The sequence below is a fragment of the Girardinichthys multiradiatus genome, chromosome 9 (assembly GCF_021462225.1).
Source record: "Girardinichthys multiradiatus isolate DD_20200921_A chromosome 9, DD_fGirMul_XY1, whole genome shotgun sequence".
NCBI lineage: Eukaryota > Metazoa > Chordata > Actinopteri > Cyprinodontiformes > Goodeidae > Girardinichthys > Girardinichthys multiradiatus.
In genome coordinates, this window is record NC_061802.1 from 30968703 (window position 1) to 30980600 (window position 11898).

Here is an 11898-nt window from a genome sequence, read left to right on the forward strand (position 1 = left end):
TGTGATATCCTTCTCGTCAGCGGAAAATAAAGGAGGCTGGTACCCAATAGATGCTTCAAAAGGGGAACGACCAGTAGCTGAAGAGATGTGTGAGTTGAGTGTGTACTCGACCCGAGGTAGGTACGAGCACCAATCTGTGGTGTTTGTGGATGTGAGGCAGCATAGAGTGGATTCCAGTTGTTGATTCAACCTTTGTTTGACCATTGGACTAAGGGTGCTAGCGAAACTTTTGCTCCTAGGGCTAAACAAAACTGTTTCCAAACCTGAGAGATGAACTGTGGACCTTGGTCTGACAGAATGTGCTGAGGAATCCCATGGAGACGAAAGACGTGCTTGGTGAGGAGTTTTACTGTTTGTAGAGCTGACGGATGTTTTCTGAGGGGACTGAGATGGCATGATTTAGAAAAACGATCAACGATTGTGAGAACAGTAGTCATACCTGACGAGTGAGGCAGTCCAGTAACAAAGTCTAAGGCAATATGAGACCATGGTCGATTAGGGATACTGAGGGGTTGGAATAGACCTGCAGGAGGCTGGTTACTGGATTTGTTCTGGGCACAGGCTTGAACAAAATCTCTGACATCTTTATGAATAGATGGCCACCAAAACCTTCTCTGAACCAATGCCATGGTTCTGTTCACCCCAGGATGAGCCGAAAACTTAGCTGTGTGTAGCCATTCAATTAGCTTAGCATGTACATGAGACGGGACATAGATTCGGTTTGGTAGTCCTGTGCCAGGGTCAGGCTCCAGTTGAGCCCTGTGAATAATGTCCTCCATTTCCCACCTGAGTGCTCCTACTGTCCAAGTGGATGGCAGAATAGGAGCTGGTTCCTTCATCGAATCAGCGGTGAACTGTCTGGACAAGGAATCAGGCTTAGTGTTCTTGGGGCCTGGTCTGAAAGAAATACACAAATTAAATCGAGAAAAGAATAAAGACCACAGAGACTGCCGTGGATTGAGTCTTTTAGCAGCTTGGAGATAGGCCAAGTTCTTATGATCAGTCCAGACTTGAATGGGCTGCTAAGCCCCCTCCAGCCAGTGGTGCCACTCCTCAAGGACGCGTTTTATGGCCAATAATTCTTTGTCACCCACATCATAGTTTCTTTCGGCGTTGCTTAACCTGCAGGAGAAAAAGGCACAAGGATGAAATCTCCCGTCCTCAGAGTTCTGAGACAGAACAGCCACAACCCCGGTGTCTGAAGCGATGACCTCCAGTATAAACTGCTTGGAAGAATCGGGGTGAATGGGCCTGAAAGAATTTCTCCTTTAATGCCCGGAAAGCAGTTTCAGCCTCAGGCAACCAGAAAAATTAGATCTTGGAAGAAGTTAATGCAGTGAGAGGTGCAGCTGTTAGGCTATAGTCCTTGATGAACCGTCTGTAGAAGTTCGCAAATCCGAGAAAACGCTGTAGTGTTTTGCATGAGTACAGTACAGTGCCATTCCAGGACAGTCTTGATTTTCACTGGGTCAGAATGTACCTGTCCACCCTCAAGTATGTAGCCCAGAAATGTGACGGATGGCTGGTGAAACTCACTTTTCGGCTTTCACAATCTGGCTATTTTCCAAAAGGCGCTGGAGTACCTGGCGAACGTGTCTGCTGCGATGTTCTTCAATGTCTTTAGAATAAATGAGAATGTCATCCAAATATACAAAAACAAAAATATTAAAAAAGTCTTTGAGAACGTCATTAACTAAGGCCTGGAAAACAGCAAGTGCGTTACATAGTCCGAAAGGCATGACCAGGTACTCGAAATGGCCCAACGGTGTCTTGAAGGCTGTCTTCCACTCATCCCCCTGGCAGATCCTGACGTGATGATAAGCGTTTCTAAGATCTAATTTGGAAAATATTGTTGCACCATGAACCAGTTCAAAAGCTGAGGTAATGAGAGGGAGTGGGGTATTTATTTTTAACAGTGATTTGGTTTAAGCCCCTATAATCAATGCATGGATGTAACGAGCCATCTTTCTTACCCACAAAGAAAAATCCTGCCCCAAGAGGTGAGGAGGAAGGCCAAATAATACCTGCAGTCAAGGAGTCATTAATACAGGGCCCTATCTTTACTAAAGACGTCTTTCAAATCATGGTACTCAGTGGCACATGAGACAAATCAATAACCTCGTCCTCCTTGTTAACCTGCTCGGGGAAACTCGGGGAGAAAGCTGACTGTAGACAAGATGAATGACAACTAGTGGACCAGGACTCGATGTGACACTCAGACCAATCTAAATGAGGGTTATGTTTCTGTAACCTAGGGAAGCCTAGAACTATGGAACCCTGAGTAAGAAGCCTATTACGCTGCTTTAAGGTTTTCAACTGTCGACCAGTACTAGTCTTGTCAATAAAAGGAGAAAAAATCTGCTTAAATTCTTTCACAAATTCTTCAAAAATACAACCAAAATCTCTGCAATCAGAGAATCGGGCCTCTGCCCACTGTAAGGCCTTGCCTGTTAATAACCCAAGTACATACGAAATCTTAACATCATCATGGGGAAAGGAACATGGAGAATGGTCGAAAACTAAAGTACATTGAAGCAAAAATCCCCTACAATTACTAACCCTCAGAATTTCTCTGGGTTAGGTGAGGTGACATCATGTGAATGAGGAAGTTGTTAGGATGACGGTGGTGCAGCAGCACCATCTGCATGACCGGAGGACTGAGAACTCAAGGTTTGCTGAAGCATGGAAGTAATCTGTTCTAACTGTTGATGTGTATGACGCTGTTGCTCTGAACAGGAACGAAGAGAAGTGTCATGAAAATGGATCTGGTTAGCGTGTTCAGATAATGTTCTTCGGAGTGCTTCTGCTGGGTCTTGTTGGCCAGAGTGTTCTGTCATTTTCTTCGAGTATGTTCTTCTGTATGTTCCCACATACAGAAGAACACTCAGAACAACAACTGAATCAGTAAAAGGTGTTTTATTTACAAGAAGTGAAACTGGAACGTGAATGGTAGAATCGCCAACTGTATGAAAAGAGGGGGGAGAAAACTGGAGAATACAAGAAATATAATGCTGTGGAATAAACGAGAAGTAACTATGATTAACAGTTGAACGGCTTACTAGGTGAGTGTAGTCAGGTCACCAGGGGTAGAGGGAGTCAGGACGCAGGTGTGCGAAGCGGAGAAATCCAGATGGTTTTACTTGAGCTGTAGAGTGAGTTCTGGTGAATTCAGGAGTTAATTCAATGTTCAGGTACTTGCGTTGGAGGGTGGACAGGGTACGCTTCTGCCTTGGTTCAGGAGACGGAGGATAACAGGAAGCTGCCAGCTTGGTACTTGGAACGAAATCCAAATGAAATCCACCAAACATAGGTAATCTTGATTGTCCAGAAACTTCTGGAATCGAAGTCAAAGTTCAACGAAGAATGATCAGAAGGTTCAGGTTTCTGCCTACGAAGGAACATAAACAACATCAACTTAGAGACAAAGAACGAAGCATAGCTTAGAAGTAGCTGAGCTGTTACCACAGAAGGCAAACGCTCTGGCATCAAAGTGATGGCAGTCTCCTGCTTAAATACTCCTCCAATGCAATCAGCAGATCAGTTGCACCTGTCACCCAGCACACCTGAGAAACTCCAGCACCATCTGGAGACTGAAAAAAAAAGTGCAGACAAAACACAAACACACACACTGAAGCCGAAACCCCGACAGAACCACTATGCATGAAATGGTTACCATCTGGGGTTTAGTTGCTGTTAGCATGTTGTCAGAAAATTGACTCTTATTGTCCAATTAGAGGGGCTCTTCACTGCTCACTGCTAAAGCTCGGTCTGCACATGTAGCCATGGATATTATGATGCTGCGGACTAAGCTAAATTGAGGTGTGCTGTCTTGCAGAAGTTTAAAAAAAGTGTAAACAACTATTGAATGCGCATCTGTTTTAGAACCATGGAAGAAGAGGTAACCCCTAAGGAACAGCTGGTCTGCCTCAATGAGTTGTACATCAAATCAATAAATCCAAAAACAAAGACAAAGAAGCACATTGGAGACGCCATCCTCTTGGGACAGTTTGTCAAGATTCTGAACCCTGACCTTCAGACATGGGTTAAACAGCTCTAAACAAAACTGGGTAAAGCTTTCTCAGTGGCCCGTGACCATTAAAAGATTTCATTCAAAATTCAAAAGTCCCTTTCTTACGTCCAATCCAACAAATCATTTACGCATTGCCGATTCAAATACATGGAAGAAAGGCAAGGTGAGGCAGTGAATTTATGTGCCTCACCACTGATGGCGCTGTGTCACACACACTGAATGAATGATACAGGTGGAGCATGCTCATTGGTGTCTTTCTTTAGAACACCAATTTACATGCTGGATTACACATGTTCTGAAAATGCTGATGTTCCACTGTCTGTCTTATATATTTAATCAATGTTTGTGACATATTTAATCTTTCTAATCGGCCATAAATGCGCAGTGAAAATGTACATGGTGAGGCAAAATATACCGTGCCGCACTGATAGGGGGCAGTGCTGAGAACTGGAAAAGGATTTTTCTAAACTGGATTATCAGTCGAAAGAGGAGGTTTTAAAGAGAGAAAGACTAACTCCGGAGCTGGAAGATCTGCTTTAGACAAGTGGGAGAAATGTTACCCGCTCTTTTCAACCAGAGTGGTACACCTAGAAAGAGTGTGGAGTAAACAGATTTGACTTGGCATTTAATAGGCAGCACAGACCGAAGATTAGGATTCGCAGCAGAAAGGTGAGGGAGAACTGGGACATTTTAAAAGATTTTGATTAATGCAACCTGCTTACATGGACTCCATAAACAACTAAAGATAAGATCATACACAATTTTAATAAAAAAAGAATCAGCCAAAATGAAAAGATAATTTGAAATAATCATATTTGACCTTTTATAAAACATTCTTTTGTTTTTTATTGCTATCCTATAGTTGAACAGTATGAAATTAATTAAAGCATAAATAAAAGCTTTTAAAAATAATTTAATGTTTCATAAAAAGGTAAAGTTTGAAATGTAAGCCTCTATTTTAGGGTCATATATTTGTACATCTGACTCCAGAAGACTCTGTGCCTCACCAGTCATGAACCCCATCACACACCACTGTCAAACCGGCCATCTTACAGCACAGTGTATAAAGATCTCTGTACATAAAAACCACTTGTGTTCTGCTCTACAAACTCTGGTAAGTCAGGAAGATAATATGTCTTCAGCAGAGGTGCTTATTAAAGAAAAACCATGTGTAGCTCTGTTAGTTCCAGGAAGTAATTGCACCCTAGTTAGACAAGACAGCCTTCCTGAGGATGTAATATTTCATGGAGCAACAGCTGCCGTTTGCTGTATTCATGGTGAAGAGATGCATTATCCTGTTGCTGAGGTAATTATTAAAGTCAAAGGCCAGTGTTTTACTGTTTTTGGAGGAGTACTGCAAATGCTGCTGTATCAAGTGGTTCTACAATACAATGGCTTTCATATGGGATATCACCCAAAAATATATTAGTTTTGCTTTTAATGATTAGCATATATCAATGATCCAAGGTTTTAATTTGTTAATTTGATAAACCTGCTTGTTGAGCACTTGGTCCTCCACACCTCCAGCTCTGCTCCACATACATTCAGAACAAAATGCTCCCATCAACGTTTTCCCTTTTCTTTGAGCTCATCCTAGGATACCATCCGGTCTAATTCCAGTCTGTATTTTAGTTCCAGAGAGAAAAAAACTGTCATAAACATGCCAGATTAGGTCAGAGCTGGTTTTGTAACCCTTCCAAGACCTCTCTCGTTAGTTTTGTCTTTCCCTTCTGTTTTTCTTTGTTTCTTTCTCCTTCCTGTACCCGTCTCTGCTCTCTCTTCCTCCTCTGCACCCGCTCCTTCTCCTCTCCACTTTGTGCAGATCAATCTGTCTTCTGTTTGGCTTTGCTCTCTTGTTCAATCTTCCCCAATTCACAGTTCTCTGTTTAGGTGCTCTATCTTCACCATCTTTCATCCACTTTATAAAGTCCCACTGTTGAAGGTCTAAACTTCAAAAGGCCTGACTCATTGTAGTTTCATTCTTTCCTTTTCCCAGTCTTTTCTTTTTGTTTGCCTCTCCTTCTGCTCACATATAATTTATTTTCACTTTTCTACATTGAAGTTGTCACCTTTCTGCTGACTGGTGTCTCAACAGGGCAGAAACTATCACGGCTCTGAGCTAAGACTAACAATTGGCGTTGTGGTTAGGATTAAGACTAACAGAAATGAAATATTCCTTCTTGGGTATGTGATTCTCTGAACGTTTTACACATGACCTTTGCTTTCCGGTGTGTCTTTCAAAATATAGTATTTTTGATTGAATAAAATCAGCAGTGAACGCTTTAACAGTAGTTTTTGTCTTGATTTGACACCTATTGTATCTCGTTTCTTTCTAGCTAGTTTTGGATCACTTGAGGACTTTCTCTCACCAGTTTTACACAGTATAATCTGTATGGCTGTGATGAAACTAAGTGCTCCACAGCTAATTAAATTATTCATAAAATGCCTTGTGACTTTGCGTTGTGAAAGATGTGTAAAGTCCAAGAAAATAACCCTAATAATCTCAAAGTAATGTCCTACTAGATTAGACATACAGAAAACATATATTTCATTTCTGAGATCTTTAGGGTGCATTCATATTAAATAAGATTTCTGCTCTGAATGCATGCCTCATTAAATGGGGCAAACTGTTTTAGCCAGAAAAATGCTATTTGCATGGTAGTACAGTCTTGAAGAGCAAATCCTACAGAGCAAGAACTACACTATACTACACTAAGTATTGGGACGCATCACCAAATCAATGAATTCTGGTGTTCCAATCACTTCCATGGCTGCTGGTGTATAAATGTTGCTGGGAAGAAACAAGATTGGCCGCACAGAGTCCTGACCTCCACCTTCTTGAACACATTTGGGATGAATTAGAGCTGAGGCTACAGTTCTGGTTTTCTCATCTAACTATGAACACACTCCTAAACATGGTGGAGGATGTTTACGGAATAGTTTAAGTTGCTATTGCTGGCAACGGTGGGCCTGTCAACAAATTGCACCTCATAGATTAAGAATAAGATGTCATCACAGTTCATATACATGTAAGAGTAGACATACAAATACTTTTGGCAATATAGTGTGTACAAGCACAACAATGTGTCCAGAGAACTTTTAAGCTTAGCTCTGGTTGTTTATTTTTTACTTGATACCTTTTGAAAATCAACCATCAGTCCTGGAAACATAGAGTTAATTGTTTTAAGAAATGAAAAACATGGTCATGGGTAAAAAAAAGACTGTAATTAGTTTAAATAAAATGAAATATAGAAAGTTTGGGACTTAAAGTTTCAGTACACCAGTAGTTTTAAAAAATGAATGAGTTTATGAACACAGACTTTTAGAGGTCATTATTTATGACTTGCGTTCAAAACCATATCTAAGCTCTTAAAAACAAAATTGATAAATCTGTTACAATATTGCCAAGGTCAAAAAGATTATAAACATGATTTTATTATGCACATTGTATCAAACAAATATCGTTCCAGATACATCGATTTTAATGTTGCTCAAAAAAGGTTTTATTGTTCAAAGCAAAATCAGAATCAGAATCAGCTTTATTGCCAAGTTCGTACATACAAACAAGGAATTTGAGTCTGGTACAGCTTGCTCTCTGGTTTTTGTTTTTGCATTACAGAATATACATATATAAAATATACAAATATAAATAAAAAGGTGCATTTGCAACATCTGTATGCTGTTGTTTTGTACTCTATTGAATGTTCAACAGAGAAACAGCCTGGGGGAAGAAACTGTCTCTGTGGCGGCTGGTTTTAGTAAACAGTGCTTTGTAGCGGTGGCCTGAAGGTAAAACTCTAAACAGTTTATGTGCAGGGTGTGTGGGGTCTGCAGAGATTTTAGCAGCTCTTTTCTTGACCCTAGACCTGTATAAGTTCTGGATGGAGGGAAGGTCAGCCCTGATTATTCTCTCTGCATTCCTGATTATTTGTTGCAGTCTGGACCTGTCCTGTTTTGTGGATGAGCCAAACCACATTGAGATGGATGAAGACAGGACAGATTGAATGAAGGCAGTGTAGAAGATCACCAGCAGCTCCTGTGGAAGGTAGAACTTCTTGAGTTGCCTCAGGAAGTGCAGTCTCTGCTGGGCCTTCTTCCGAACAGTGTCTATGTGTGAGGACCATCTCAGGTCCTCAGAGATGGTGGTTCCTAGGAACCTGAAGTGGTCCACAGCTGCTATGATGTTGTTGAGGATGGTGAGGGGGGTGTATGGGGGTGGTGTTCTCCGAAAGTCCACCACCATTTCCATAGTCTTGAGTGGGTTGAGTTACAGGTAGTTCTGACAACACCAGTGTAGCAGCCGATCCACCTCCTGTCTGTATGCAGACTCATCACCGTCCTGGATCAATCCAATGACAGTGGTGTCATCTGCAAACTTCAGGAGTTTCACGGACGAGTCCGATGAGGTGGAAAATGATTCTAAACTGTCTCCTAAAGTTGTATCCAAAAAAGACAAAATAAATAAGAGCTTTTAGGAAAATCTATGTAAATAAAAGCACACAAACGAATAAGAAATTAAGTTTTATACAAATATATAGTTTTTGAGAGACCTAGTCAAAAACACATTTCAGGTTCTTTCAATTAAATCATTTTATGTTAGATGCAACAACACAAAAACCTTCCAAATAGCTTCAATTTTGTCTTGGGAATTTTTGAGATTTTTTTCTTTGGCAATTGTGAGACTGGTCTTTATGTCCTTTGTGTCAGCAGTGGTTTTGGGCTTGGACCTCTCGCACAGATGCTGTTTTGGTCTCTTTCTTATGGGTAAATTATGAATACTTACCCAAACTTAAGCAAGTGAGGCATGCAGTAGTTCCCAAAGCCTTAGAAATGGCTTTGCAACTCTTCCAGACAAATAGGTGTCAGAGATTTTATTTCCTCTCAGTTCTTGGATTTCTTTAGATCAGGACACAATGTGTTGCTTTTGAGATGATTTAGTCTACTTCACATTGCTAGACTGGTTTGATTTAGATCTTGATCCGATTTGTCTATCTGTAAAGTGTGGCTAGTAAAATTGAGCTAAGCTTTTCAAAAAATTAATGAATTAATTGCCCCTTAGGTTTAACAGGCAATTACTTTGTCACACAAGGCAACGTTGGTTTGAATAATTTCTTTATTTAATAATCGAAAACCTTTCACAACTTTGTTTGATATCAAAATCTGTAAGGGGGAAATATATTATATATTTTTTCATCTGGCTCGAACTCCTTCTAGATGAGTGCAACACATCTTAGACCACCAATTTCAATTAGATTTCAGGATTTTATCAATATATCTTGTAGGAGAAAGCAAATTAAATCCAACATTTAAACCAGATTTCAATTTCAAAAGCTAAAAGGGAAACTGCAAATCTCAATTAAATAGCTCCTAAGTCTAAAAAAGTAAAGCAATTGAAAAATAATTTCCGTTTACATGTATCGGTAGAATCCATTTAAAGATGCATGATTACAAACCCATTGCATATCATGAATTTCAGGGAACATGTTCATAATCTAGACAAACCGACTATGCTGGTATAGTTCTACTACTGGGACAAATGTTTTGCAGAATTCTTGTGATTACATTTTGTAATGCACATCCCAATGATTTAGTGGCAGTAAAATTCACTGATCACAGCTTTTCAGAAATACATAATGCAACTCAGTTAAAAACAAACAGCATGGCTGCTGGGTGTGTTTGTGGCTAAATATTCTGTAATCTCTTGCGGTAATTTAATTAGCCAGGAAAGAATGTGATTAATCAAATCAATTAGATTGCATGAGGAAACATAAATCATGATGCCCTCATCTCATTATCAACCTCAGGGTGGACATGTGAAGACTGTGTGTCTGCATGCAAACATGCGCGTGTCTGTGTTGCAACGTGTCCAAGTGTGACGGTGAGAAAATGTGGCTTTACCCTTCAGCAGCAACCATTTTATTCTCTGTTTGTGAGTGTGCATGTGCAGCTAGTGTACACTGGAGAGTAGTTGAAGAGGAAAAAGAGAGGGATAAGCGTTTGCAGGCTGCAATTATGGGTAATTTTTCCAACAGCAGCAAAATTAAAGCCCCTCAAAACAAAACAAAGAGGGCAAATTTACTCCCTGGACTAGTCTGTCACCAATGCTCTGGGAGAGAAAGGGAGCATGGAGTTACAGCCAACATGGGTTATGTATACACTGATGTATGACCGTCATCATATTTTATAGCTAGTTTGGATTATGCACAAAGATTCCTCCTATGTTTCCTGTAGACAGAGAAGAAAAGCACTTGTATTTGGTTGCTATGCTACCACAAAATTTGACCACAAGCAGACAAATGTTCATGTCTGTATCTCCTGGTTATTATTCATATCTGTGGTATATTTCCAGACATTTCAGCAACATGTCGTGGACGTGGATATTTGAGTCCTTCTTTGCTCAAACCCATGTGGATTTCTCATTGATCCACTTCAAGACCTCAGACACCTTGTAGACTACTTTTAATCTTTAGCACCAGATGTTAAATTCCAATAAAACATGCTTATGCAGCTTTTTTATTTTCTTTTGTTACATTTTCAAATCTGCAGAATTTCAACATTACCTTTCACTATACACTCACCTGCCACTTTATGAGGTATACCTGTTCAATTGCTTTTTGAAACAGCTAGTAGTTTTGTCAATCACATGGCAGCAAATCAATGCATTTAGGCATCTAGATGTGCTGAAGTTCAGAGTTTATAGTTGGAAAAAATAAATAGTTACATGGATGATTTCTTTTATAAATATATTTATAAATATCATACATAAGAAAAACCTTTAAATAATGCAAAGCTTGATCTTGAGTGTCATATTTTGCCATTAATGTGAAACAAAAAGTATCCATTTTTATTTGTTGTCCTTTTTTATTATTAGGTTTTAGCTAGCAGGAATCCCAATGATTTGTATAAACTGAGTTCTTAAAGTAACTTTGATTATTATTGCAACTATATGCTACAAAAATGCAAACAATAATCTGTCTGATCTGGAGTAAATGCATTGACCTTTTAAAGAAAAAAGTATATCTGGTTTCAAACTTGAAGGTGTTCTCAGTCGTATTAAGGAGAAAATACTTTAAAACTTCAAATCACCTGGTAAACTCATAAAGTGCTTTCCTAAAATTAGTTCCCAGTTCCCAGGGAAGAAAGCAGAAAAAGGCATATTGCTAACACAAAGTATTTTCAACTAACACAAAATATTTGCAACTTCATCAAGAAAATGGGACTACAAAAGTTTAGAGCAAAAGCTAAATTTGGGCAATGTAACGAAAAACGTGACATTGGACAGCACTGTGCCATTCCCAGAGACAATTAGGAAACAATTAGGAAGATTTATCCCGTTTTGAAGATGCAAGACACAGTTCAGGCCCTAACCTGGCTGAGAATGTGAGAGGCAGACTTTAGACTAGAGTGATGGAAAGCAAGTCATCACCTGGAAAGTATTACTGCATAAGACATGCAAAAGGTGCCTCAGTAGTTACAATTTTAATTGTTGCTATGACAGTAAATACAAAGCTGGCTATTATGATGGGTAAGAGTTCGGTCAACCCAAATAAGAAACTGAATTGTTTCCAGTTTTGTTTTTTTGTTTTTTTGCTGGCTCATTCTATTTAAACTATAAATCTGAAGTGTTGAAAAATATGTTCTGTATGCAAAGTCAGGCTATCTTCGGGGCCCCATGCTGACTTGGAGGCCCTAATTAGTCATTAGTTTGCTTATGCCTTGGATCAGTTCAATGATTAGATGCTGAATGAGTTGTTTCCTTCTCTTGTCTTGAAAACTTCATGAAAGTACCTTTTCATCAACAACTAACATATCATGACTGTAAACTGTGCTTGAACTACTGTTCAACTCATTTCATTTCAAGGCAACCT